Source organism: Rhipicephalus microplus, chromosome 3 (assembly GCF_043290135.1).
Source record: "Rhipicephalus microplus isolate Deutch F79 chromosome 3, USDA_Rmic, whole genome shotgun sequence".
In the NCBI taxonomy this organism is placed as follows: Eukaryota; Metazoa; Arthropoda; class Arachnida; order Ixodida; family Ixodidae; genus Rhipicephalus; species Rhipicephalus microplus.
In genome coordinates, this window is record NC_134702.1 from 189,140,871 (window position 1) to 189,166,495 (window position 25,625).

A 25,625-nucleotide genomic window follows, 5' to 3' on the forward strand; every position below is an offset into this window, starting at 1 on the left:
GAGCGCTCTACCACTGAGCTACACCCCCGTTACATCTGGAGCACTCATTAACAAGTTTCTTGGGGCACATCAGCTTGTTCGAACAATGAATTAATCAATTAGTTCAAATAAACAAAATCATCTCATCATTGCCGCCTGATACAGTTTTTTCATCATTGAGGAAAGCCGCATATTTCTATAGTCAAAGAAAATGGCAGCGCTGTTCGATGAAATGTATTTCATGATATGCGCACCGGTAACTCGTGGTGCCGTAGTATTACAACAGGCAATATAAAAAGATACCGCTAAAGTCGAAAGCGCTTTGGAGGTGCGGGGGATTAAACCCGGGACTTCTCACATGCAAAGCGAGCACTCTACCACTGAGCTACACCCCCGTTACATCTGGAGCACTCATTAACGAGTTTTTGGTGCTCATCAGCTTGTTCTAACAATGAATTAATCAATTAGTTCAAATAAACAAAATCATCTCGTCATTGCCGCCTGATACAGTTTTTTCATCATTGAGGAAAGCCGCATATTTCTATAGTCAAAGAAAATGGCAGCGCTGTTTGATGAATTGTATTTCATGATATGCGCACCGGTAACTCGTGGTGCCGTAGTATTACAACAGGCAATATAAAAAGATACCGCTAAAGTCGAGAGCGCTTTGGAGGTGCGGGGGATTAAACCCGGGACTTCTCACATGCAAAGCGAGCACTCTACCACTGAGCTACACCCCCGTTACATCTGGAGCACTCATTAACGAGTTTTTGGTGCTCATCAGCTTGTTCGAACAATGAATTAATCAATTAGTTCAAATAAACAAAATCATCTCGTCATTGCCGCCTGATACAGTTTTTTCATCATTGAGGAAAGCCGCATATTTCTATAGTCAAAGAAAATGGCAGCGCTGTTTGATTAATTGTATTTCATGATATGCGCACCGGTAACTCGTGGTGCCGTAGTATTACAACAGGCAATCAAAAAAGATACCGCTAAAGTCGAGAGCGCTTTGGATGTGCCGGGGACTGAACCCTGAACTTCTCAGATGCAAAGCGAGTGCTCTACCACTGAGCTACACCCCCGTTACATCTGGAGCACTCATTAACACGTTTCTTGGTGCACATCAGCTTGTTCGAACAATGAATTAATCAATTAGTTCAAATAAACAAAATCATCTCGTCATTGCCGCCTGATACAGTTTTTTCATCATTGAGGAAAGCCGCATATTTCTATAGTCAAAGAAAATGGCAGCGCTGTTCGATGAAATGTATTTCATGATATGCGCACCGGTAACTCGTGGTGCCGTAGTATTACAACAGGCAATATAAAAAGATACCGCTAAAGTCGAGAGCGATTTGGAGGTGCGGGGGTTTGAACCCGGGACTTCTCACATGCAAAGCGAGCGCTCTACCACTGAGCTACACCCCCGTTACATCTGGAGCACTCATTAACAAGTTTCTTGGTGCACATCAACTTGTTCTAACAATGAATTAATCAATTAGTTGAAATAAACAAAATCATCTCGTCATTGCTGCCTGATACAGTTTTTTCATCATTGAGGAAAGCCGCATATTTCTATAGTCAAAGAAAATGGCAGCGCTGTTCGATGAAATGTATTTCATGATATGCGCACCGGTAACTCGTGGTGCCGTAGTATTACAACAGGCAATCAAAAAAGATACCGCTAAAGTCGAGAGCGCTTTGGAGGTGCGGGGGATTAAACCCGGGACTTCTCACATGCAAAGCGAGCGCTCTACCACTGAGCTACACCCCCGTTACATATGGAGCACTCATTAACGAGTTTCTTGGAGCTCATCAGCTTGTTCTAACAATAAAATTATTCAATAGTAGAAATAAACAAAATCATCTCCTAATTGCTGCCTGATACAGTTTTTTCATCATTGAGGAAAGCCGCATATTTGTATAGTCAAAAAAAATGGCAGCGCTGTTTGATGAATTGTATTTCATGATACGCGCACCGGTAACTCGTGGTGCCGTAGTATTACAACAGGCAATCAAAAAAGATACTGCTAAAGTCGAGAGCGCTTTGGAGGTGCCGGGGATTCAACCCGGGACTTCTCACATGCAAAGCGAGCGCTCTACCACTGAGCTACACCCCCGTTACATCTGGAGCACCCATTAACGAGTTTCTTGGTGCTCATCAGCTTGTTCTAACAATAAAATAATTCAATAGTTGAAATAAACAGAATCATCTCGTCATTGGTGCCTGATACAGTTTTTTCATCATTGAGGAAAGCCGCTTATCTCTATAGTCAAAGAAAATGGCAGCGCTGTTCGATGAAATGTATTTCATGATATGCGCACCGGTAACTCGTGGTGCCGTAGTATTACAACAGGCAATAAAAAAAGATGCCGCTAAAGTCGAGAGCGCTTTGAAGGTGCCGGGGTTTCAACCCGGGACTTCTCACATGCAAAGCGAGCGCTCTACCACTGAGCTACACCCCCGTTACATCTGGAGCACTCATTAACGAGTTTCTTGGAGCTCATCAGCTTGTTCTAACAATAAAATTATTCAATAGAAGAAATAAACAAAATCATCTCCTAATTGCTGCCTGATACAGTTTTTTCATCATTGAGGAAAGCCGCATATTTGTATAGTCAAAAAAAATGGCAGCGCTGTTTGATGAATTGTATTTCATGATACGCGCACCGGTAACTCGTGGTGCCGTAGTATTACAACAGGCAATCAAAAAAGATACCGCTAAAGTCGAGAGCGCTTTGGAGGTGCCGGGGATTGAACCCGGGACTTCTCACATGCAAAGCGAGCGCTCTACCACTGAGCTACACCCCCGTTACATCTGGAGCACCCATTAACGAGTTTCTTGGTGCTCATCAGCTTGTTCTAACAATAAAATAATTCAATAGTTGAAATAAACAGAATCATCTCGTCATTGGTGCCTGATACAGTTTTTTCATTATTATTATTATTATATTGGTTTTATTGGCGCAAGGGCCATGTTTGGCCAAAGAGCGCCATAAAAATTATAAAAGTGTAATAATTGTCAGTGTATAACAATGGTATTTAGGGATGTGAGCAATGATAATGTTACGTGGCTGTATAGTGGCCTAAAATTCCGCGCTCCAAGGCAGGTAAAAAAAAAAAAAACATAGATACTAAAATCATGAGCATGACGTGACACTTGAAGTGAGGATGAATGATAGACGGTCATAGTAATAAAATCATAAAAGGATAATAGCACAACTGCCTTGTCAACGACCCTTGTGTCCAAGGGACGCCAGGCAGGTGCTTTTTAATGTAGTTACCGCAGCAGCAACCTCCACTTGGAGGTCGTGCTACGGATTTCCTGGAAATATGACATGAAAATTATTTATATCTTTTAAAAATGCGAGCAATGATTTGTGCTTAAAAACAGGCTCTTTACCTATAAACATTGACGGATGCAGTGGCATTTGATGTCGGTGAAGAAGTAGAAAGTGTTTTTGTCTAAGAGCATCCAATTCCTTGCATTCAATTAAAATATGAAGAACGCTGAGTGGGTCACCACATCTGTCACACACGGGAGGATCACCACCAGACAAAAGGTGTGAATGAGTGCTATGGGTGTGTCCTATTTGTAGTCTTGTGAGTATTACTTGAGTGTGGCGTGACCTTGATATTGACGGCCAAGTTCCAAGGCTCGGTTTGATAACATGTAATTTATTTCGCGTTTGCTTATCCCATGAAAGCTGCCAGTGCGCCCTGAGCTTCTGTTTTACGAATTGTTTGAGTTCTAACGCAGAGACAGCCATAGATGCATTAGTGTTAGCGTTGTCCTTAGCTGAGGCAGCCAGTTGGTCCGCTAACACATTTCCCCGGATTTCGCGGTGCCCTGGCACCCAGCACAATACAACTTGTTTTTTGAGCGAGTATATGGTGCACAGAAGAGAGTAAAGCATCAAAAAGACAGGATTTTTATGTTTTTTGAGGGTCTTCAAAGCTTTTATGACACTCAGAGAGTCGGTGAATATTATCGCACGTTGTAGCTTTAGTTCCTTTATGTGTTTAGCGGCCACAAGTATAGCATAGGCCTCCGCTGTGAATATGCTTGAATTAGGGTGGAGAATGCCAGAATCTGAAAAGGATGGACCAACGGCAGCATAGGACACGCCACTATCAGACTTGGAAGCATCCGTAAAGAATTCAGGACAGTTGTATTTGTGCTGCAATTCGAGAAAGTGAGTGTGTATATGTGCTATAGGCGCATGCTTCGTAACTTCAACAAATGATGTATCACAGTCTATGGGCTGCCACTGCCACGGCGGCAGACATGGAACGGGAGCCATCAGACTGTGTTCAATAAGTGGCACACCCGTTTGTTCAGCGAGGCTCCTCACACGAAGTGAGTAAGGCTGTTGAAACGAAGGACGGTTCTCGAAAAGCGTACAACTTGACAAGTCATTGATAGTCGTGTGTGAAGGGTGTTCTTTGTCTGCGTTCGTTTTTAAATAGTATATAAAAGACATGTATGTTCTTTGCAGGTGCAATGACCACTCATTGGATTCGACATACAAACTCTCCACGGGACTAGTGCGAAAAGCTCCCGTAGACAGACGGATGCCCAAATGGTGGACTGGGTCAAGCATTTTCAGAGCACTTGGGGTGGCAGACTGATATATTATTGCCCCATAATCCAGGCGCGTTCGAACGAGGCTTTTGTAGAGATTGATCAAACAATTTCGGTCACTCCCCCATGATGTGCGTGAGAGTACTTTCAGAATGTTCATTGTTTTTATACATTTGTTTTTAATATACTTGATGTGTGATGTAAATGTGAGTTTAGAATCCAAAATTAGGCCTAGAAATTTATGCTCGGCCTCTACAGGTAACCGCTGGCCAAGCAAGTCAATTTCGGGATTTGGGTGGAGGCCTCTCTTTCTAGAAAAGAGCACACAGGTGCTCTTCTCTGGACTTAACCTGAACCCGTTTTGGTCAGCCCACTTGGATACTTTGTTCAGACAAAGCTGGACATGCCGCTCACACACTGCAAGATTACATGACCTAAAGCCTACCTGGATATCATCCACATACATTGAATAGAATGTGTTATGTGGAATGCAGAGTCGTAATGAATTCATTTTTATAATAAAGAGGGTGCAACTCAGGACACCACCCTGGGGTACTCCCGTTTCTTGAATAAACGGCCTGGACAAGACATTCCCAATACGAACACGGAATGTTCGCTCGGATAAGTAGCTCTTTATGATATTCAACATATTGCCATGAATACCAATGTCTGACAGATCTCTAAGGATGCCGTAGCGCCATGTGGTGTCATATGCTTTTTCCATGTCAAGAAACACACAGAGACAGTACTGTTTGTGGATGAACGCATCGCGGATGTATGCTTCAATGCGTATGAGATGGTCTGTAGTAGATCGGTCCTCTCTAAAACCACATTGAAAGGGGTCAAGAAGTTTGTTGGTTTCTAGAAAATGCATAAGTCTTTTGTTTATCATTTTCTCGAACACCTTGCACAGGCAGCTCGTAAGGGCTATTGGACGGTAACTTGTAACTGAAGAGGGGTCCTTGCCTTCCTTTAGAATAGGAACAACAATGGCCTCCCTCCACGTAGACGGCAGGTACCCAGCAGCCCAGATAGTGTTATACAGAGCAAGTAAACTGATTTCGGTGTCATCGTGAAGGTGTTTGAGCATGTCATACATAATTCTGTCTGGTCCCGGCGCTGTGCTGTGGCACGCATTGAGGGCCGTCCTAAGTTCGGCAATTTTAAATGGAGTATTATACTGTTCGTTTGTTTTGGTCTTCAACTCTAGTGTTTTCCGTTCTGTCATTTCTTTATGTTTTAAGAAAGATTTTGAGTAGTGCGCAGAACTGGAAATGCGCTCAAAGTGCTTGCCAAGGCTGTTGGCCTGGTCCTCCAGTGTGTTCCCTTGACTCACTAAAGGCAGAGGATATGCTTGCTGCCCCTTAAGACTTCTGAGGCTGCTCCAGACTTTCTTTTCATTGGTGTAGGAGTTAATGCCGGAGAGAAACTTGACCCAACTCTCCCTTCTTGCCTGACGTCGTGTTCGCCTACCCAGTGATTTCACTTTTTTAAATTCGACGAGGTTTTCTGCGTTTGGATATCGGCGCAGGATGCCCCAGGCTTTATTTTGTTTCCTACGCGCTTCTCTACAGTCATCGTTCCACCAGGGAACACGTCGTTTACACGAGTGCCCATTTGTTTGCGGGATACACTTTTCAGCAGCATCCAGAATAAACGCACTGAAGAATGCTACTGCGCAATCAATGTCACAATTTGTGATAAAGTCACGAGGTAAAAGTGTCAATTCTTGAAATTTCTCCCAGTCAGCGGATGCTATTTTCCATTTGGGCATATGAGGAGGAACCTCATGCGATAATGTCAAGTTTAACATAGCAGGAAAGTGGTCACTGCCGTACGAATTCATGACCACGTTCCATTCTAACTCGGTAAAGAGAGAGGGAGAACCAAGCGCCAAGTCTATCGATGAGTATGAGTTGTGATGAATGTTGTAATAGGTAGGCTGTTTTTTATTGAAGAGGCATGCTCCGGAGCACAGGAGGAATTGCTCTATCAGTCGGCCTCTCGCATCGCACCGGGCATCCCCCCACAGAGTGTTGTGAGCATTGAAATCACCAACAACAATGTAGGGTGCCGGCAGCTGGTCAATGAGGTGATGAAAATCTGTGCGGTTAAGTTTGTAGCTTGGTGGTATGTATAGTGAACACACAGTGACTAGTTTGTCAAATAGAATGACGCGGACTGACACTGCTTCGAGTGCCGTCTGAAGAATAAGAGGTCGGCAAGGCACGGATTTTTGTACTATTATAGCTACACCGCCGGATGAAGCAGTTGCCTCATCCCGATCCTTGCGGAACACGGCATATTGTCTAAGAAAGTTTGTTTGAGATGGCTTCAGATGTGTCTCTTGGATGCACAGCACCTTGGGATTGTGTTTATGTAAAAGTTCTGTAATGTCATCAAGATTGTGGAGAAGACCCCTAGCATTCCAGTGCATTATTTGTGTAGCCATTTTGAGTGAGTTTTTATGCTGTGCGTCGAAGTAGACAACCTTAGCTTAGGAGGCCTTTTCAGGCCCCCTAATGCGTGGTTTTTCTTTTTTGGCAGGCTCCTTAGAGCCACGCCAATCTTTCGGCGTCTGAGGCGCCGATACACTTTGTGTTGTGTCCATCATCTCGGAAGAGACGCTGGACGCCCGCTCGCGGTGCCCGCGTGCGGTTGTGAGAGACTTCGGGCCCTCTGCCTTGGCAGGTGGCCCGAAAACTGCAGACCCAGAGGCCTGCATGGCTGTTTGGCTAGTGGTGGTGTCCATTGCCTCCTGCGAGGCACTGGACACCCGCTCCAAAGAGCGATCTGTGTGTAGCGTAGACTTCGCCTCAGTCGACGAAGTCTTTGACCCCACCGGGCAAGAGGTTGTTGGGACCTCCTTAGCCTCCTTGTTGCCCTGGCTGCTGCCAGGGCTTGCAGAGGCCACCGGTGTGGACTGGTTTGCTGCGGGCAGGGCAGCGCTGGCTGTTCCCGCCAGAGGGGCAGGTGGCTCTGACCTGGCCACGCTAGGCATGGTCCAGGTAGCCACCAAGGGCCGTTGTGGTGCCGCCCCTCGTTGCACCACTTCAGCGAAGGAGGCTCTTAGTGCGAATGAAGGTGAAACTCTCTGTCGTGCTTCACGGAACGTAATATTTTCGTTAACTTTTATGGTGATAATTTCTTTTTCTCTCTTCCAGGCTGGGCACGCTCTGGAATATGCGGCATGGCTGCCTTTGCAGTTTGCACAGTGTACCTCATCGTTTTGGCACTTATCAGTTTCGTGACCTGTTATGCCGCATTTGCCACAAGTCAGCTGACCTCGGCAGGTCTGAGATCCGTGTCCAAATCGCTGGCATTTAAAACAACGTCTCGGGTTAGGAACATACGGTCGCACAGAGAGTTTTACGTAGCCGGTCTCGATTGTTTTAGGTAGGATGCTTGAATTGAATGTAAGTATTAGGTGCTTTGTTGCGGTTTCAGTGTTGTTGCGTCTGATTTTTATGCGCTGCACATGTAATATGCCTTGGTCTTTCCATCCGTCTAGGAGTTCCTCTTCACTCAGTGTCTTAAGGTCTTCATCGGATACTACGCCCTTCACTGTGTTCATGGTACGATGTGCAGTAACTGATACAGGGATATTGCCAAAGGCTACGAGGTGTGAGAGTTTGTCGTACTGTTCCTTGTCTTTTAGTTCGAGGAGAATGTCCCCACTTGCCATCTTTGAGGCCTTATAGCCGGTTCCAATGGTGTCTTTAAGGCACTTGGCCACTAGAAAAGGTGATATTGCTCTGGCTTTGGTTGATGATTGTTCGCAGTGAAGGACATGGTATTTTGGAAATGTTTCAATGTTTTGAGGGAAAAACAAAGATGATGCATCGGTGCGTACTCTTTTCGGAGCACGATCAGTTACAGGGGGGTTTTGAGGTCCCATGAAAAATTGGCTTCTTCGGCATCGGCGCCTACCACCCACCACGGAGCCCAACAAGGGGACGCGGCAGAACATGTGAACAAGCCTGCCCTTCGCCAGCAGTACGCCGTTGCTATAACCGAATATGGTTTATCCTAGGCAGGATAGCCACACAAGGTTAACCCTTGCCGCCATGAAAAATCGGAAGTAAATGGAAGAGAGAAGAAGACAGGACAGATTTAAAGACGAGAAAAGACTAAGATATAGGAAGAGAGAGATAGGAAAAGGCGACTGCCGATTTCCCCTGGGTGGGTCAGCCCAGGGGTGCCGTCTACGTGAAGCCGGGGCCAAAGGGGTGTGTTGCCTCTGCCGGGGGGCCTTAAAGGTCCAATCACCCAGCGTCGGCTCAGCCCCCAGGATCCCCTTTTCCCCGGACACGGCAAAGCCACGCACGGCTAGGCGTGGGAAGGAGTAGAAACTCCCCCGTTAGCTCGGGTCCGTGGTGTCGCTACACACCAAACGCCTGCTTGCGCAGGCGCCCCTGCGGGGACAGTTTTTTCATCATTGAGGAAAGCCGCTTATCTCTATAGTCAAAGAAAATGGCAGCGCTGTTCGATGAAATGTATTTCCTGTTATGCGCACCGGTAACTCGTGGTGCCGTAGTATTACAACAGGCAATAAAAAAAGATACCGCTAAAGTCGAGAGCGATTTGGAGGTGCCGGGGCTTGAACCCGGGACTTCTCACATGCAAAGCGAGCACTCTACCACTGAGCTACACCCCCGTTACATCTGGAGCACTCATTAACGAGTTTCTTGGTGCTCATCAGCTTGTTCTAACAATAAATCAATCAATTAGTTGAAATAAACAAAATCATCTCGTCATTGCCGCCTGATGCAGTTTTTTCATCATTAAGGAAAGCCGCATATTTCTATAGTCAAAGAAAATGGCAGCGCTGTTCGATGAAATGTATTTCCTGTTATGCGCACCGGTAACTCGTGGTGCCGTAGTATTACAACATGCAATAAAAAAAGATACCGCTAAAGTCGAGAGCACTTTGAAGGTGCCGGGGTTTCAACCCGGGACTTCTCCCATGCAAAGCGAGTGCTCTACCACTGAGCTACACCCCCGTTACATCTGGAACACTCATTAACAAGTTTTTTGGTGCTCATCAGCTTGTTCTAACAATGAATTAATACATTATTGCAAATAAACAAAATCATCTCGTCATTGCCGCCTGATGCAGTTTTTTCATCATTGAGGAAAGCCGCATATTTCTATAGTCAAACAAAATGGCAGCGCTGTTCGATGAATTGTATTTTATGATATGCGCACCAGTAACTCGTGGTGCCGTAGTATTACAACAGGCAATAAAAAAAGATACCGCTAAAGTCGAGAGCGATTCGGAGGTGCCGGGGCTTGAACCCGGGACTTCTCACATGCAAAGCGAGCGCTCCACAGCTGAGCTACACTTCCGTTACCTTTAGAGCACTCATTAACGAGTTTCTTGGTGCTCATCAGCTTGTTCTAACAATAAATTAATCAATTAGTTGAAATAAACAAAACCATCTCGTCATTGCCGCCTGATACAGTTTTTTCATCATTGAGATAGCCAAAGAAATAGGCAGCGCTGTTCGATGAAATGTATTTCATGATATGCGCACCGATAACTCGTGGTGCCGTAGTATTACAACAGGCAATCAAAAAAGATACCGCTAAAGTCGAGAGCGCTTTGGAGGTGCCGGGGACTGAAACCCGGGACTTCTCACATGCAAAGCGAGTGCTCCACCACTGAGCTACACTTCCGTTACCTTTAGAGCACTCATTAACGAGTTTCTTGGTGCTCATCAACTTGTTCAAACAATAAATAATCAATTAGTTGAAATAAACAAAATCATCTCGTCATTGCCCCCTGATACAGTTTTTTCATCATTGAGGTAAGCCGCATATTTTTTTAGTCAAAGAAAATGGCAGCGCTGTTCGATAAAATGTATTTCATGATATGCGCACCGGTAACTCGTGGTGCCGTAGTATTACAACAGGCAATAAAAAAAGATACTGCTAAAGTCGAGAGCGATTTGGAGGTGCCGGGGCTTGAACCCGGGACTTCTCACAAGCAAAGCGAGCGCTCCACCACTGAGCTACACCCCCGTTACATCTGGAGCACTCATTAACAAGTTTCTTGGTGCTCATCAGCTTGTTTTAACAATAAATTAATCAATTAGTTGAAATAAACAAAATCATCCCGTCATTGCCCCCTGATACAGTTTTTTCATCATTGAGGTAAGCCGCATATTTTTTTAGTCAAAGAAAATGGCAGCGCTGTTTGATGAATTGTATTTCATGATATGCGCACCGGTAACTCGTGGTGCCGTAGTATTACAACAGGCAATCAAAAAAAATACCGCTAAAGTCGAGAGCGCTTTGGAGGTGCGGGGGATTGAACCCGGGACTTCTCACATGCAAAGCGAGCGCTCTACCACTGAGCTACACCCCCGTTACATCTGGAGCACCCATTAACGAGTTTCTTGGTGCTCATCAGGTTGTTCTAACAATAAAATAATTCAATAGTTGAAATAAACAAAATCATCTCGTAATTGCTGCCTGATACAGTTTTTTCATCATTGAGGAAAGCCGCATATTTGTATAGTCAAAGAAAATGGCAGCGCTGTTTGATGAATTGTATTTCATGATATGCGCACCGGTAACTCGTGGTGCCGTAGTATTACAACAGGCAATCAAAAAAAATACCGCTGAAGTCGAGAGCGCTTTGGAGGTGCCGGGGATTGAACCCGGGACTTCTCACATGCAAAGCGAGCGCTCTACCACTGAGCTACACCCCCGTTACATCTGGAGCACTCATTAACGAGTTTCTTGGAGCTCATCAGCTTGTTCTAACAAAAAAATAATTCAATAGTAGAAATAAACAAAATCATCTCGTAATTGCTGTCTGATACAGTTTTTTCATCATTGAGGAAAGCCGCATATTTGTATAGTCAAAGAAAATGGCAGCGCTGTTTGATGAATTGTATTTCATGATATGCGCACCGGTAACTCGTGGTGCCATAGTATTACAACAGGCAATCAAAAGAAATACCGCTGAAGTCGAGAGAGCTTTGGAGGTGCCGGGGATTGAACCCGGGACTTCTCACATGCAAAGCGAGCGCTCTACCACTGAGCTACACCCCCGTTACATCTGGAGCACCCATTAACGAGTTTCTTGGTGCTCATCAGGTTGTTCTAACAATAAAATAATTCAATAGTTGAAATAAACAAAATCATCTCGTCATTGCTGCATGATGCAGTTTTTTCATCATTAAGGAAAGCCGCATATTTCTGTAGTCAAAGAAAGTGGCAGCGCTGTTTGATGAAGTGTATTTCATGTTATGCGCACCGGTAACTCGTGGTGCCGTAGTATTACAACAGGCAATAAAAAAAGATACCGCTAAAGTCGAGAGCGCTTTGGAGGTGCCGGGGCTTGAACCCGGGACTTCTCACATGCAAAGCGAGCACTCTACCACTCAGCTACACCCCCGTTACATCTGGAGCACTCATTAACGAGTTTCTTGGTGCTCATCAGCTTGTTCTAACAATGAATTAATCAATTAGTTCAAATAAACAAAATCATCTCGTCATTGCCGCCTGATGCAGTTTTTTCATCATTAAGGAAAGCCGAATATTTCTATAGTCAAAGAAAATGGCAGCGCTGTTCGATGAAATGTATTTCATGATATGCGCACCGGTAACTCGTGGTGCCGTATTATTACAACAGGCAATAAAAAAAGATACCGCTAAAGTCGAGAGCGCTTTGGAGGTGCCGGGGCTTGAACCCGGGACTTCTCACATGCAAAGCGAGCACTCTACCACTGAGCTACACCCCCGTTACATCTGGAGCACTCATTAACGAGTTTCTTGGTGCTCATCAGCTTGTTCTAACAATGAATTAATCAATTAGTTCAAATAAACAAAATCATCTCGTCATTGCCGCCTGATGCAGTTTTTTCATCATTAAGGAAAGCCGAATATTTCTATAGTCAAAGAAAATGGCAGCGCTGTTCGATGAAATGTATTTCATGATATGCGCACCGGTAACTCGTGGTGCCGTAGTATTACAACAGGCAATCAAAAAAAATACCGCTAAAGTCGAGAGCGCTTTGGAGGTGCGGGGGATTAAACCCGGGACTTCTCACATGCAAAGCGAGCGCTCTACCACTGAGCTACACCCCCGTTACATCTGGAGCACTCATTAACGAGTTTCTTGGAGCTCATCAGCTTGTTCTAACAATAAAATAATTCAATAGTTGAAATAAACAAAATCATCTCGTCATTGCTGCATGATGCAGTTTTTTCATCATTAAGGAAAGCCGCATATTTCTGTAGTCAAAGAAAGTGGCAGCGCTGTTTGATGAAGTGTATTTCATGTTATGCGCACCGGTAACTCGTGGTGCCGTAGTATTTCAACAGGCAATAAAAAAAGATACCGCTAAAGTCGAGAGCGCTTTGGAGGTGCGGGGGATTAAACCCGGGACTTCTCACATGCAAAGCGAGCGCTCTACCACTGAGCTACACCCCCGTTACATCTGGAGCACTCATTAACGAGTTTCTTGGAGCTCATCAGCTTGTTCTAACAATAAAATAATTCAATAGTAGAAATAAACAAAATCATCTCGTAATTGCTGCCTGATACAGTTTTTTCATCATTGAGGAAAGCCGCATATTTGTATAGTCAAAGAAAATGGCAGCGCTGTTTGATGAATTGTATTTCATGATATGCGCACCGGTAACTCGTGGTGCCGTAGTATTACAACAGGCAATCAAAAAAAAAATACCGCTGAAGTCGAGAGCGCTTTGGAGGTGCCGGGGATGGAACCCGGGACTTCTCACATGCAAAGCGAGCGCTCTACCACTGAGCTACACCCCCGTTACATCTGGAGCACCCATTAACGAGTTTCTTGGTGCTCATCAGGTTGTTCTAACAATAAAATAATTCAATAGTTGAAATAAACAAAATCATCTCGTCATTGCTGCATGATGCAGTTTTTTCATCATTAAGGAAAGCCGCATATTTCTGTAGTCAAAGAAAGTGGCAGCGCTGTTTGATGAAGTGTATTTCATGTTATGCGCACCGGTAACTCGTGGTGCCGTAGTATTACAACAGGCAATCAAAAAAAAAATACCGCTGAAGTCGAGAGCGCTTTGGAGGTGCCGGGGCTTGAACCCGGGACTTCTCACATGCAAAGCGAGCACTCTACCACTGAGCTACACCCCCGTTACATCTGGAGCACTCATTAACGAGTTTCTTGGTGCTCATCAGCTTGTTCTAACAATGAATTAATCAATTAGTTCAAATAAACAAAATCATCTCGTCATTGCCGCCTGATGCAGTTTTTTCATCATTAAGGAAAGCCGAATATTTCTATAGTCAAAGAAAATGGCAGCGCTGTTCGATGAAATGTATTTCATGATATGCGCACCGGTAACTCGTGGTGCCGTAGTATTACAACAGGCAATAAAAAAAGATACCGCTAAAGTCGAGAGCGCTTTGGAGGTGCCGGGGCTTGAACCCGGGACTTCTCACATGCAAAGCGAGCGCTCTACCACTGAGCTACACCCCCGTTACATCTGGAGCACCCATTAACGAGTTTCTTGGTGCTCATCAGGTTGTTCTAACAATAAAATAATTCAATAGTTGAAATAAACAAAATCATCTCGTCATTGCTGCATGATGCAGTTTTTTCATCATTAAGGAAAGCCGCATATTTCTGTAGTCAAAGAAAGTGGCAGCGCTGTTTGATGAAGTGTATTTCATGTTATGCGCACCGGTAACTCGTGGTGCCGTAGTATTACAACAGGCAATAAAAAAAGATGCCGCTAAAGTCGAGAGCGCTTTGGAGGTGCCGGGGCTTGAACCCGGGACTTCTCACATGCAAAGCGAGCGCTCTACCACTGAGCTACACCCCCGTTACATCTGGAGCACCCATTAACGAGTTTCTTGGTGCTCATCAGGTTGTTCTAACAATAAAATAATTCAATAGTTGAAATAAACAAAATCATCTCGTCATTGCTGCATGATGCAGTTTTTTCATCATTAAGGAAAGCCGCATATTTCTGTAGTCAAAGAAAGTGGCAGCGCTGTTTGATGAAGTGTATTTCATGTTATGCGCACCAGTAACTCGTGGTGCCGTAGTATTTCAACAGGCAATAAAAAAAGATACCGCTAAAGTCGAGAGCGATTTGGAGGTGCCGGGGCTTGAACCCGGGACTTCTCACATGCAAAGCGAGCACTCTACCACTGAGCTACACCCCCGTTACATCTGGAGCACTCATTAACGAGTTTCTTGGTGCTCATCAGCTTGTTCTAACAATGAATTAATCAATTAGTTCAAATAAACAAAATCATCTCGTCATTGCCGCCTGATGCAGTTTTTTCATCATTAGGGAAAGCCGAATATTTCTATAGTCAAAGAAAATGGCAGCGCTGTTCGATGAAATGTATTTCATGATATGCGCACCGGTAACTCGTGGTGCCGTAGTATTACAACAGGCAATAAAAAAAGATACCGCTAAAGTCGAGAGCGCTTTGGAGGTGCCGGGGCTTGAACCCGGGACTTCTCACATGCAAAGCGAGCACTCTACCACTGAGCTACACCCCCGTTACATCTGGAGCACTCATTAACGAGTTTCTTGGTGCTCATCAGCTTGTTCTAACAATAAATCAATCAATTAGTTCAAATAAACAAAATCATCTCGTCATTGCCGCCTGATGCAGTTTTTTTATCATTAAGGAAAGCCGCATATTTCTATAGTCAAAGAAAATGGCAGCGCTGTTCGATGAAATGTATTTCATGATATGCGCACCGGTAACTCGTGGTGCCGTAGTATTACAACAGGCAATAAAAAAAGATACCGCTAAAGTCGAGAGCGATTTGGAGGTGCCGGGGCTTGAACCCGGGACTTCTCACATGCAAAGCGAGCGCTCTACCACTGAGCTACACCCTTTTTTTCTTTATTTCCGGTTCAACATCACAAACGGGTTGCTAAGATAAATATATTACAATTCACCACGAACAATACAATAAACTTAAAAATAACTAAGCCCGTCAAGCATTACTATAACGCATCACGTCCTAGAATTCCTTCATGGTCAGTAGGGCTTCTACCCTTTCTACCCATAAAGGTACACATTCGTCTGTTCTTACTACCTCGAGTAATCTTGAGATGCTTTCTTTGAAATACTCTCTTGCTGGTCTTCTGTCTGGGTCACAATAAAATCCAGCCATTCTAGAGCGCCATATACTGTGCAAGGCAGTCATCATGATAAAATCGAAAGGTAATCCATCCTCATTCTCTATTGCCAAATACCTGATCCCATGAGGGTCTAACGGGAACTCTTTTTTGATTGTCCTTTGTAATACGTCCCAAAAATAAACTCCTTCCCAACAGTGCAGAAAAACATGGTCAATAGTTTCCGGTTTCTTACAGATTAGACAGTGTGATCCCCAAGGCATATAAAACCCCCGCTCCTCTAGGAAGGTTCTTACAGGAAGTGTTCCCGTGTGTAATTTGAAAAAGAACGTTTTCGCGCTTGGAGCTGCTGGCATTTTTTTTACTCGTTTAAGTACGTTCTGACCCTTGCGTGCTGTATATAGCGTTCTGTACAGTGGGATGGGGAGCATCGTGTCACATAAATCTTTGTACAGTTTTTTTTCTTTCCAACAGACCACAGGTAGCCAGTTGAAAACCGAACACACAAAAACCGCACGCTGGCCACAACTTCCTTCATGTATCCTTGCACAGCCCCTGTGGTAGCATGAGTGCTCACAACAAACTCGGGCAACAGTCTACTTAGTTTTGTTTGACACACTGATAATAGGAAAGGATCTCTTGCCTCGCGAAAAAAGAAAAACCTATTTACTAACTGCTTGATAAACAGATGTCCTAGCCCAAGGCCTCCACACTTCACCCGTCTAAACAAATTCGTGCGACTGCACCTTTCCCAGTTAGACCCCCACACAAATATTGCAAACACCCGATGTAATTTTTGCACATTGACCCGGGAACAGTACAGCACTTGCATCACATACCACAGCTTAGACACAAAAAACCAGTTGCATGCAGTAGCCCTAGCAAACATGGACAGATAAGTTGCATTCCACCTATTCGCTTTTTCTTTAATTTCTTTCGTTTGCTGTGTCCAATATTCGTCAGTACTTTTGTATGACTCGAGCGGTACTCCGAGATATTTAACTGGCGTTCTTGTCCATTTAATGGCTGCGAAAAATTCTGGTGTTGAAGGCCAATATCCATGCCAGAAGCCGAGGCATTTACCCCAGTTTATGTGGCTTCCTGTAACTTCGGCGAAATATTTAGAAACTCTGATTGATTCTTCAATACCGACATAGGTAGTGCTACAAATCGCAACATCATCAGCATATGCGAGTAGTTTGACCTCTGAAGATTGTACTCTAAACCCATTAATGATGTCATTCTGCAATATCGACTGACATAAAGTTTCAATATAGATGCAAAACAAAAGTGGACTAACAGGGCAACCTTGACGCACTGAGCGCTCGATTCTTATGGGGGGGCCCAATGTCTTGCTGATAATTAGTCTCGTACTACCGTTCCGATATGCCATGGCTACTCCGTGAATAATTATCTTACCAACATTAATGTGCTTCAATACTTCAAACAAAAGAGCGTGGGAAACGCAATCAAACGCTTTCTCCAGATCCAGCTGGAGTATGGCCACACGAGCATGACAGCTGTCAACACATTCGAGCACGGATCGCATTTTATGAACGTTAGTAACTATGGACCGACCTTTTATTCCACACGTTTGGTGTGGACCGACGATATCTTTTATTACTGACTGAAGTCTGGCCGCCAAAATTTTCATTAATATTTTTGCAGTCTACGTTTGTCAGTGCGATTGGCCTGTACGCTGTGACGTGCCTGAGCTTTTCAACCTCATCTGTTTTCAGAATCAGAACGGTACGCGATTCACCAAAGGATGGTGGTAATTTCTTTTCCTCATATGCCTCAGTAAAAACGCCCGCAAGTATTGAAGACAATTCGCTTTTAAAACATTTGTACCACTTGGCACAAAGACCATCTGGTCCTGGAGATTTCCCAGGATTTAACTTATCAATCGCCCGTTCAACTTCAGATGCAGATATAGATAATTCCAAAGCGTTTTTCACTTCCTCACTCACTTGCGGCATGAGTCCTAAATATTCGTCTTTAAATCTTTCTAGGTTTGCCTGTCTACACGCAAAAAGATTTTCAAAATGACTTAAAAATACGGATAAAATGCTGTCCGTATCAGTTACTTCGCGACCATCCTTCTCTATTTTCTCGATATGATTCCGTCGAGCGTTAGTTTTCTCCACCCCTAACGCTCTTTTGGTTGGCGTCTCTCCAGCCGCTAAAGCCTCAGCCCTAGCACGGACGAGTGCACCGCGGTAGCGTTCCTCGTCATGCAGTGCAAGTTTCTGCTTAATATTGCATATGTCAATTTTATACTCTCCCGGTTGTCTGCACTCCAAGTCTACTAGTCTTTCCAAAGTCTTTCGGAGTTCTTTTTCTTTCTTTTTCCTTTCATAACTCAATGCGCAAGAACGATCAATAGCTTTTATTTTTATTTGCTGCTTGAACTCTTCCCATTGTTCTGCAAGTTTAGCTCCATCATCCATTTTTATTTCATTTATGCAGTTCATAACCTGATCTAAGAAATATTCGTCAGTGATCAGAGCGGAATTCATCTTCCACAGCTCCCATGAGAAAGTTCCACCTTGTGTTTTCTCTCCCATATCACATTTAACTAAACAATGATCGCTAAAGTGTATTGGGTAAACAGCATATGTCTTGCAGTGGGCTATTAATTCAAGCGACACGTAAATGCGATCAAGACGCGCATGGCTATTCCCCTGAAAATGTGTGAAACGCACCTCCCGCGTTCCCTCCATACAGCTGCCCACGTCTTCTAACTCGAATTGAGTAACTACGTCCGCTAGCGTCCTACTACTTTTATCGTAATTGACGCGTCCATTTGCTCGATCTCGCCCATTGAGGACGCAGTTAAAATCACCAAGTAATACAGATTTCCTTTCCAAAGTGAAGTGCTGCTTTAGGCTTGAAAAAAAAAGTGATCGCTCCTCACAAATGGTTGGTGCATAAATACACACTGTACGCCACTGACATTCATTGAATACAAAATCACAGGAAACCAATCTACCAGATGGGCAAGCGAAGGTATCTTGCACTACCAGACCCGGTAACTTCTTAATGAACAAAACGCAGCCTGCAGACGTGCCAATTGCTTGACTTACAACTGCGTAGTAACGCGCCGTAAACCTCAGCACCATGCCCCGGGTCCCCTCCTCTCCGTCTACTTTTGTTTCTTGTACAGCAAGTACATCCAGATCATGATCCACAAGTAGCCTGTAGACTTGGCTCTGTTTCCGCTTGGCGGCGAGACCTCGAACATTTAACGTTGCCACTCTAAGTTTCGGTGCAACAGCCATGTCTACACAGTGAAGAAGTTAGCCCGGGGCACGGTGCTTACCTTCGGCGTCTAGCATAGAGCTAGACATCTTCGGAGCCTCCAGGTGGACCCGTGCCACTGGAGGACAAAGGTGGCCAGTGATTGTCCGATATCGGGTTGGGACGCAGCCTTGTGCTGCTGCGTCTGAACGAAGTCGCCTTCGCAGGTGGCCCCTCTTCTTGCTTTTCGCTGGACGCCTCACGCCGTCCTGCAGACTGCTCGCGGGGTCTTTTGCTTGGCGCCCCACCACTGATACTCTCGCACGACACCGGAAGTTCGGTTAATTCCACCGGCTCAGGCTCCTTCGATGAGGTGCTTGTGAAGCCTTCTTCGATTTTGCCGGCTGGCTCTTGAGTAACCAGCTCCCCAGATGCTATGTCTGCTTTGGCTGTTGGTTCATCACCACCAGTCGGTGTAACTGTACCTGTTGAAGGTTCAGGGTTCACCGCGTCGCCTGCACCTTTCGCCGCGTCTTCAGCCTCGGTCACGTCCATCACCAACTCTGCTGTGTCGTCACCTTCGGCTGATCCTATAGCCGATGCGTACGTGCGCATGCACGCATCTTCGCTGTGGCCGAACCGCCGACAACGCGAGCATCGGGGTACCTTGCACTCTCTTCTAACATGACCGGTACCTTGGCAGCGCAGACACTGCATTGGCCGACCAGGTGCAACCACAAGTGCCAGTTCACCAGCCACCCTGATTTGATGGGGGAGATTTTCAACCTTCACGCCACTCTTGAGCTTAAGAAGCACAGTCCGTGTGGTTGAACCCTTGTCGCTGACACCCTGAACACGCCAATGCTCCCTTGTGATTTGTACGACCTTCCCAAAAGCCGCCGACGCCGTTCGTACGTCTTCATCGTTGACGCCGTACAGCAGCCAATGAAGACGCAGCCGCACCTGCTGATCCTGGGGGTCTACGATGATGCAGCGTCGGCCCTTGACTTTCAACTCCTTCACATCCAGCAAGCGCTTCGTAGCGTCCGCGTTGTTCATGGTGACTGCCCAGACATGATTAATCTGGTAGGCCCCCAGTGCCAACACCTCCGGCAGCAGTCCTGTAGGTCCGAGCGCGTCTCGGAAATCTTCGACTCGATATGGTCTGCCGCGCACATCACCGTGTAAAAACACGGTGTTTTGCGCGACGCGTCCCTTGGGCAGTGGTGGCAAAATAATCTCATATCCTGCGTCTTGGTCTTCGGTCATCCTGTTACCGCGGCTAGTATGTGCCGCAAACGCCGCTCCTACGGAGCACATGATTCCTGCGTCCGACGCGCGTGAGTGCCGACGAAAGAATGACCACTGAGCTACACCCCCGTTACATCTGGAGCACTCATTAACGAGTTTCTTGGTGCTCATCAGCTTGTTCTAAAAATGAATTAATCAATTAGTTCAAATAAACAAAATCATCTCGTCATTGCCGCCTGATGCAGTTTTTTCATCATTAAGGAAAGCCGCATATTTCTATAGTCAAAGAAAATGGCAGCGCTGTTCGATGAAATGTATTTCATGATATGCGCACCGGTAACTCGTGGTGCCGTAGTATTACAACAGGCAATAAAAAAAGATACCGCTAAAGTCGAGAGCGATTTGGAGGTGCCGGGGCTTGAACCCGGGACTTCTCACATGCAAAGCGAGCACTCTACCACTGAGCTACACCCCCGTTACATCTGGAGCACTCATTAACGAGTTTCTTGGTGCTCATCAGCTTGTTCTAACAATAAATCAATCAATTAGTTGAAATAAACAAAATCATCTCGTCATTGCCGCCTGATGCAGTTTTTTCATCATTAAGGAAAGCCGCATATTTCTATAGTCAAAGAAAATGGCAGCGCTGTTCGATGAAATGTATTTCATGATATGCGCACTGGTAACTCGTGGTGCCGTAGTATTACAACAGGCAATAAAAAAAGATACCGCTAAAGTCGAGAGCGATTTGCAGGTGCCGGGGCTTGAACCCGGGACTTCTCACATGCAAAGCGAGCACTCTACCACTGAGCTACACCCCCGTTACATCTGGAGCACTCATTAACGAGTTTCTTGGTGCTCATCAGCTTGTTCTAACAATAAATCAATCAATTAGTTGAAATAAACAAAATCATCTCGTCATTGCCGCCTGATGCAGTTTTTTCATCATTAAGGAAAGCCGCATATTTCTATAGTCAAAGAAAATGGCAGCGCTGTTCGATGAAATGTATTTCATGATATGCGCACCGGTAACTCGTGGTGCCGTAGTATTACAACAGGCAATAAAAAAAGATACCGCTAAAGTCGAGAGCGATTTGGAGGTGCCGGGGCTTGAACCCGGGACTTCTCACATGCAAAGCGAGCACTCTACCACTGAGCTACACCCCCGTTACATCTGGAGCACTCATTAACGAGTTTCTTGGTGCTCATCAGCTTGTTCTAACAATAAATCAATCAATTAGTTGAAATAAACAAAATCATCTCGTCATTGCCGCCTGATGCAGTTTTTTCATCATTAAGGAAAGCCGCATATTTCTATAGTCAAAGAAAATGGCAGCGCTGTTCGATGAAATGTATTTCATGATATGCGCACCGGTAACTCGTGGTGCCGTAGTATTACAACAGGCAATAAAAAAAGATACCGCTAAAGTCGAGAGCGATTTGGAGGTGCCGGGGCTTGAACCCGGGACTTCTCACATGCAAAGCGAGCACTCTACCACTGAGCTACACCCCCGTTACATCTGGAGCACTCATTAACGAGTTTCTTGGTGCTCATCAGCTTGTTCTGATGATGATGTTTGATGTTTTATGGCGCAAGGGCCGATTCACGGCCAAAGAGCGCCAGTTCATCTTACTAAAAAATATGGACAATGATTGTGATAAGCGGCTGTATAAGGGCCATAAAATTCCTCGCAGTAAGGCGGGTAAAAACATACAGGTAATAAAATCATGACCATGCCGTGAAAGGTGTGTGTGATGTGAACAGATGACAAAAGATGGTGATAATAAAAGACGATGGTGGATATGTATGGCAATAGCACAAGTGCCTCACTCGTTCAAACCCTTGCGTCCAAGGGCCGTGAGGCATGTGCTTTTTTTTGTGTAGCCACCGCAGCAAAAACCTCTCTGGAGAGGTCATGCTACGGTATGCCCGGGTATATGACATGAAAGCTGTGAATTTCTTTTAAAAACGCTAACAATGACTTATGACTAAAAAGTGGTTCCCTACCGACAAACATTGCAGGGTGTAAAGGTATATGTTGTCGGTAGAGTATTGGAAAATGTTGTTTTCTAAGAGTTTCTAAGTGTTTACACTGAATTAACATGTGAAGGACGGTTAAGTATTCCCCACATCTGTCACACAATGGTGGATTGCCACCAGACAAAAGGTGTGTGTGTGTCGTGTATGTGTGTCCTATCCTGAGTCTTGTTAGTGTTACCTCTGTTAGACGCGATTTTGATACTGGTGGCCAATGGCCAAGGTGTGGCTTGATAACGTGTAGTTTGTTTTGTGTGTGTGTATCCCACTTGCTCTGCCAGTAGTCCCTGAGTTTTCGTTTGAGAGACGGCTTAAGATCAAGGGCCGGGATTGATGTCGGTGTAACGGCGGTGCTTTCGTGGGCGGATGCAGCAAGCTGATCCGCCATCACGTTGCCTTGAATCTCACGGTGCCCTGGCACCCAGCACACAACAACATGTCTGTTGAGTGTGTAGAGGGTGCATAAAATGGAGTAAAGTGAAACGAGGACAGGGTTTTTTTGTTTTTTAAGACTGTGCAGAGCCGTTACCACACTGAGGGAGTCTGTATAAATTACTGCTTTTTGTATTTGTGATTGTTTGATGTGTTTAGCTGCCACAAGTATCGCGTAAGCTTCCGCTGTGAAGATACTTGTGCCTGGATGTAGAGGGCCAGCATCCGAAAAGGAAGGGCCAACAGCAGCGTAGGACACAGAAGAGTTAGACTTAGAGGCATCTGTGAAAAACTCAGGACGTGTGTATTTGTATTGAAGTTCCAAGAAGTATGTTCGAATATGGGCAATAGGCGCATGTTTTGTAACTTCTAAAAAAGACACATCGCAATCTATAGTCTGCCACTGCCACGGTGGCGGGTATGCAACAGGAGCCATTAAACTGTGTTCGAGTGACACTCCAGTGTCCTCAGCTAGACCCTTCAGGCGAACTGAGAAGGGCTGCCTCATTGAAGGCCTGTTTTGAAAAAGAATGGAGCTCGATAAGTCATTAATAGTAGAGTATGAGGGGTGCCTCTTGTCTGCTTTCACCTTAAGGAAATATATAAAGGACATGTAGGTTCTTTGCAGATGAAGGGACCACTCATTTGACTCAACGTAAAGGCTTTCTACGGGGCTGGTGCGAAAAGCTCCTGTAGAAAGGCGGATGCCCGAATGGTGCACGGGATCCAGCATCTTCAAAGCACTTTGAGTCGCTGACTGATAAACAATGGCCCCATAATCTAAGCGGGTGCGAATAAGGCTTCTATACAGGTTCATGAGGCATTTCCTGTCACTACCCCACGTAGTACGTGACAACACTTTTATAACATTCATGGCTTTTAAACATTTTGTTTTTAAATACTTTATGTGGGGTACGAAGGTCAACTTGTTGTCCAAGATTAAGCCTAAGAATTTATGCTCGGCTTTGACGGACAGTTGTTGCCCGTTCAGTTGAATGTCGGGTTCCGAGTGCATGCCTCTCTTTCGAGAGAACAAGACACATGTGCTTTTTTGTGGGTTAAGTCGAAATCCGTTTTCATCTGCCCATTTGGAGACCTTATTTAAACCAAGCTGAACCTGCCGCTCACACATGGCCAAGTTGCATGACTTGAAGCCAAGCTGAACGTCGTCGACATATGTACAATAGAACATATTGCGAGGGATGGACAAGTGCAAGGAATTCATCTTGATGAGAAAAAGTGTGCAGCTAAGTACACCACCTTGTGGCACGCCTGTTTCCTGGACGAATGTTTGGGAAAGAACCGTGCCCACTCGGACACGGAATGTCCGGTTTGACAGGTAACTTTCGATTATGTGAAACATTTTTCCGCGCACGCCAAGGTGGGACAGGTCTCTTAGAATTCCGAAACGCCATGTTGTATCATAAGCCTTTTCGATATCGAGGAATACAGAGAGAAAATATTGTTTATGGACGAAGGCGTCCCTGATCTGTGCCTCGATACATCAGCTTGTTCTAAAAATGAATTATTCAATTAGTTCAAATAAACAAAATCATCTCGTCATTGCCGCCTGATGCAGTTTTTTCATCATTAAGGAAAGCCGCATATTTCTATAGTCAAAGAAAATGGCAGCGCTGTTCGATGAAATGTATTTCATGATATGCGCACCGGTAACTCGTGGTGCCGTAGTATTACAACAGGAAATAAAAAAAGATACCGCTAAAGTCGAGAGCGATTTGGAGGTGCCGGGGCTTGAACCCGGGACTTCTCACATGCAAAGCGAGCACTCTACCACTGAGCTACACCCCCGTTACATCTGGAGCACTCAGTAACGAGTTTCTTGGTGCTCATCAGCTTGTTCTAAAAATGATATAATCAATTAGTTCAAATAAACAAAATCATCTCGTCATTGCCGCCTGATGCAGTTTTTTCATCATTAAGGAAAGCCGCATATTTCTATAGTCAAAGAAAATGGCAGCGCTGTTCGATGAAATGTATTTCATGATATGCGCACCGGTAACTCGTGGTGCCGTAGTATTACAACAGGCAATAAAAAAAGATACCGCTAAAGTCGAGAGCGATTTGGAGGTGCCGGGGCTTGAACCCGGGACTTCTCACATGCAAAGCGAGCACTCTACCACTGAGCTACACCCCCGTTACATCTGGAGCACTCAGTAACGAGTTTCTTGGTCCTCATCAGCTTGTTCTAAAAATGATATAATCAATTAGTTCAAATAAACAAAATCATCTCGTCATTGCCGCCTGATGCAGTTATTTCATCATTAAGGAAAGCCGCATATTTCTATAGTCAAAGAAAATGGCAGCGCTGTTCGATGAAATGTATTTCATGATATGCGCACCGGTAACTCGTGGTGCCGTAGTATTACAACAGGCAATAAAAAAAGATACCGCTAAAGTCGAGAGCGATTTGGAGGTGCCGGGGCTTGAACCCGGGACTTCTCACATGCAAAGCGAGCACTCTACCACTGAGCTACACACCCGTTACATCTGGAGCACTCAGTAACGAGTTTCTTGGTGCTCATCAGCTTGTTCTAACAATAAATCAATCGATTAGTTGAAATAAACAAAATAATCTCGTCATTGCCGCCTGGTGCAGTTTTTTCATCATTAAGGAAAGCCGCATATTTCTATAGTCAAAGAAAATGGCAGCGCTGTTCGATGAAATGTATTTCATGTTATGCGCACCGGTAACTCGTGGTGCCGTAGTATTACAACAGGCAATAAAAAAAAGATACCGCTAAAGTCGAGAGCGCTTTGAAGGTGCCGGGGTTTCAACCCGGGACTTCTCACATGCAAAGCGAGCGCTCTACCACTGAGCTACACCCCCGTTACATCTGGAGCACTCATTAACAAGTTTCTTGGTGCTCATCAGCTTGTTCTAACAATGAACTAATCAATTAGTTCAAATAAACAAAATCATCTCGTCATTGCCACCTGATGCAGTTTTTTCATCATTA

At 45.0% G+C, this 25,625-nt stretch overlaps 31 non-coding genes across 31 annotated transcripts; all 31 read right to left on the minus strand.

Annotated features, from left to right (window-relative positions):
* Positions 1–302: 302 nt before the first annotated feature.
* Positions 303–374, minus strand: TRNAA-UGC (transfer RNA alanine (anticodon UGC)). The gene has a single exon. It is a non-coding gene; the product is annotated as a tRNA-Ala (tRNA).
* Positions 375–647: 273 nt separating this feature from the next.
* TRNAA-UGC (transfer RNA alanine (anticodon UGC)) lies at positions 648–719 on the minus strand. The gene has a single exon. It is a non-coding gene; the product is annotated as a tRNA-Ala (tRNA).
* Positions 720–1,338: 619 nt separating this feature from the next.
* TRNAA-UGC (transfer RNA alanine (anticodon UGC)) lies at positions 1,339–1,410 on the minus strand. Its single transcript has one exon. It is a non-coding gene; the product is annotated as a tRNA-Ala (tRNA).
* A 274-nt stretch (positions 1,411–1,684) lies between these two features.
* Positions 1,685–1,756, minus strand: TRNAA-UGC (transfer RNA alanine (anticodon UGC)). Its single transcript has one exon. It is a non-coding gene; the product is annotated as a tRNA-Ala (tRNA).
* A 274-nt stretch (positions 1,757–2,030) lies between these two features.
* TRNAA-UGC (transfer RNA alanine (anticodon UGC)) lies at positions 2,031–2,102 on the minus strand. The gene has a single exon. It is a non-coding gene; the product is annotated as a tRNA-Ala (tRNA).
* Positions 2,103–2,376: 274 nt separating this feature from the next.
* Positions 2,377–2,448, minus strand: TRNAA-UGC (transfer RNA alanine (anticodon UGC)). The gene has a single exon. It is a non-coding gene; the product is annotated as a tRNA-Ala (tRNA).
* A 274-nt stretch (positions 2,449–2,722) lies between these two features.
* On the minus strand, positions 2,723–2,794 carry TRNAA-UGC (transfer RNA alanine (anticodon UGC)). Its single transcript has one exon. It is a non-coding gene; the product is annotated as a tRNA-Ala (tRNA).
* Positions 2,795–9,153: 6,359 nt separating this feature from the next.
* TRNAA-UGC (transfer RNA alanine (anticodon UGC)) lies at positions 9,154–9,225 on the minus strand. Its single transcript has one exon. It is a non-coding gene; the product is annotated as a tRNA-Ala (tRNA).
* Positions 9,226–9,499: 274 nt separating this feature from the next.
* Positions 9,500–9,571, minus strand: TRNAA-UGC (transfer RNA alanine (anticodon UGC)). Its single transcript has one exon. It is a non-coding gene; the product is annotated as a tRNA-Ala (tRNA).
* Positions 9,572–10,520: 949 nt separating this feature from the next.
* Positions 10,521–10,592, minus strand: TRNAA-UGC (transfer RNA alanine (anticodon UGC)). Its single transcript has one exon. It is a non-coding gene; the product is annotated as a tRNA-Ala (tRNA).
* A 274-nt stretch (positions 10,593–10,866) lies between these two features.
* TRNAA-UGC (transfer RNA alanine (anticodon UGC)) lies at positions 10,867–10,938 on the minus strand. The gene has a single exon. It is a non-coding gene; the product is annotated as a tRNA-Ala (tRNA).
* A 274-nt stretch (positions 10,939–11,212) lies between these two features.
* Positions 11,213–11,284, minus strand: TRNAA-UGC (transfer RNA alanine (anticodon UGC)). Its single transcript has one exon. It is a non-coding gene; the product is annotated as a tRNA-Ala (tRNA).
* A 274-nt stretch (positions 11,285–11,558) lies between these two features.
* Positions 11,559–11,630, minus strand: TRNAA-UGC (transfer RNA alanine (anticodon UGC)). Its single transcript has one exon. It is a non-coding gene; the product is annotated as a tRNA-Ala (tRNA).
* Positions 11,631–11,904: 274 nt separating this feature from the next.
* Positions 11,905–11,976, minus strand: TRNAA-UGC (transfer RNA alanine (anticodon UGC)). The gene has a single exon. It is a non-coding gene; the product is annotated as a tRNA-Ala (tRNA).
* A 274-nt stretch (positions 11,977–12,250) lies between these two features.
* TRNAA-UGC (transfer RNA alanine (anticodon UGC)) lies at positions 12,251–12,322 on the minus strand. Its single transcript has one exon. It is a non-coding gene; the product is annotated as a tRNA-Ala (tRNA).
* A 274-nt stretch (positions 12,323–12,596) lies between these two features.
* On the minus strand, positions 12,597–12,668 carry TRNAA-UGC (transfer RNA alanine (anticodon UGC)). Its single transcript has one exon. It is a non-coding gene; the product is annotated as a tRNA-Ala (tRNA).
* Positions 12,669–12,942: 274 nt separating this feature from the next.
* Positions 12,943–13,014, minus strand: TRNAA-UGC (transfer RNA alanine (anticodon UGC)). The gene has a single exon. It is a non-coding gene; the product is annotated as a tRNA-Ala (tRNA).
* A 276-nt stretch (positions 13,015–13,290) lies between these two features.
* Positions 13,291–13,362, minus strand: TRNAA-UGC (transfer RNA alanine (anticodon UGC)). The gene has a single exon. It is a non-coding gene; the product is annotated as a tRNA-Ala (tRNA).
* Positions 13,363–13,638: 276 nt separating this feature from the next.
* TRNAA-UGC (transfer RNA alanine (anticodon UGC)) lies at positions 13,639–13,710 on the minus strand. The gene has a single exon. It is a non-coding gene; the product is annotated as a tRNA-Ala (tRNA).
* A 274-nt stretch (positions 13,711–13,984) lies between these two features.
* Positions 13,985–14,056, minus strand: TRNAA-UGC (transfer RNA alanine (anticodon UGC)). The gene has a single exon. It is a non-coding gene; the product is annotated as a tRNA-Ala (tRNA).
* A 274-nt stretch (positions 14,057–14,330) lies between these two features.
* TRNAA-UGC (transfer RNA alanine (anticodon UGC)) lies at positions 14,331–14,402 on the minus strand. Its single transcript has one exon. It is a non-coding gene; the product is annotated as a tRNA-Ala (tRNA).
* Positions 14,403–14,676: 274 nt separating this feature from the next.
* Positions 14,677–14,748, minus strand: TRNAA-UGC (transfer RNA alanine (anticodon UGC)). Its single transcript has one exon. It is a non-coding gene; the product is annotated as a tRNA-Ala (tRNA).
* Positions 14,749–15,022: 274 nt separating this feature from the next.
* TRNAA-UGC (transfer RNA alanine (anticodon UGC)) lies at positions 15,023–15,094 on the minus strand. The gene has a single exon. It is a non-coding gene; the product is annotated as a tRNA-Ala (tRNA).
* Positions 15,095–20,580: 5,486 nt separating this feature from the next.
* TRNAA-UGC (transfer RNA alanine (anticodon UGC)) lies at positions 20,581–20,652 on the minus strand. The gene has a single exon. It is a non-coding gene; the product is annotated as a tRNA-Ala (tRNA).
* A 274-nt stretch (positions 20,653–20,926) lies between these two features.
* On the minus strand, positions 20,927–20,998 carry TRNAA-UGC (transfer RNA alanine (anticodon UGC)). Its single transcript has one exon. It is a non-coding gene; the product is annotated as a tRNA-Ala (tRNA).
* A 274-nt stretch (positions 20,999–21,272) lies between these two features.
* Positions 21,273–21,344, minus strand: TRNAA-UGC (transfer RNA alanine (anticodon UGC)). The gene has a single exon. It is a non-coding gene; the product is annotated as a tRNA-Ala (tRNA).
* Positions 21,345–21,618: 274 nt separating this feature from the next.
* TRNAA-UGC (transfer RNA alanine (anticodon UGC)) lies at positions 21,619–21,690 on the minus strand. The gene has a single exon. It is a non-coding gene; the product is annotated as a tRNA-Ala (tRNA).
* A 2,694-nt stretch (positions 21,691–24,384) lies between these two features.
* On the minus strand, positions 24,385–24,456 carry TRNAA-UGC (transfer RNA alanine (anticodon UGC)). Its single transcript has one exon. It is a non-coding gene; the product is annotated as a tRNA-Ala (tRNA).
* A 274-nt stretch (positions 24,457–24,730) lies between these two features.
* TRNAA-UGC (transfer RNA alanine (anticodon UGC)) lies at positions 24,731–24,802 on the minus strand. Its single transcript has one exon. It is a non-coding gene; the product is annotated as a tRNA-Ala (tRNA).
* A 274-nt stretch (positions 24,803–25,076) lies between these two features.
* TRNAA-UGC (transfer RNA alanine (anticodon UGC)) lies at positions 25,077–25,148 on the minus strand. The gene has a single exon. It is a non-coding gene; the product is annotated as a tRNA-Ala (tRNA).
* Positions 25,149–25,423: 275 nt separating this feature from the next.
* TRNAA-UGC (transfer RNA alanine (anticodon UGC)) lies at positions 25,424–25,495 on the minus strand. Its single transcript has one exon. It is a non-coding gene; the product is annotated as a tRNA-Ala (tRNA).
* Positions 25,496–25,625: the final 130 nt, after the last annotated feature.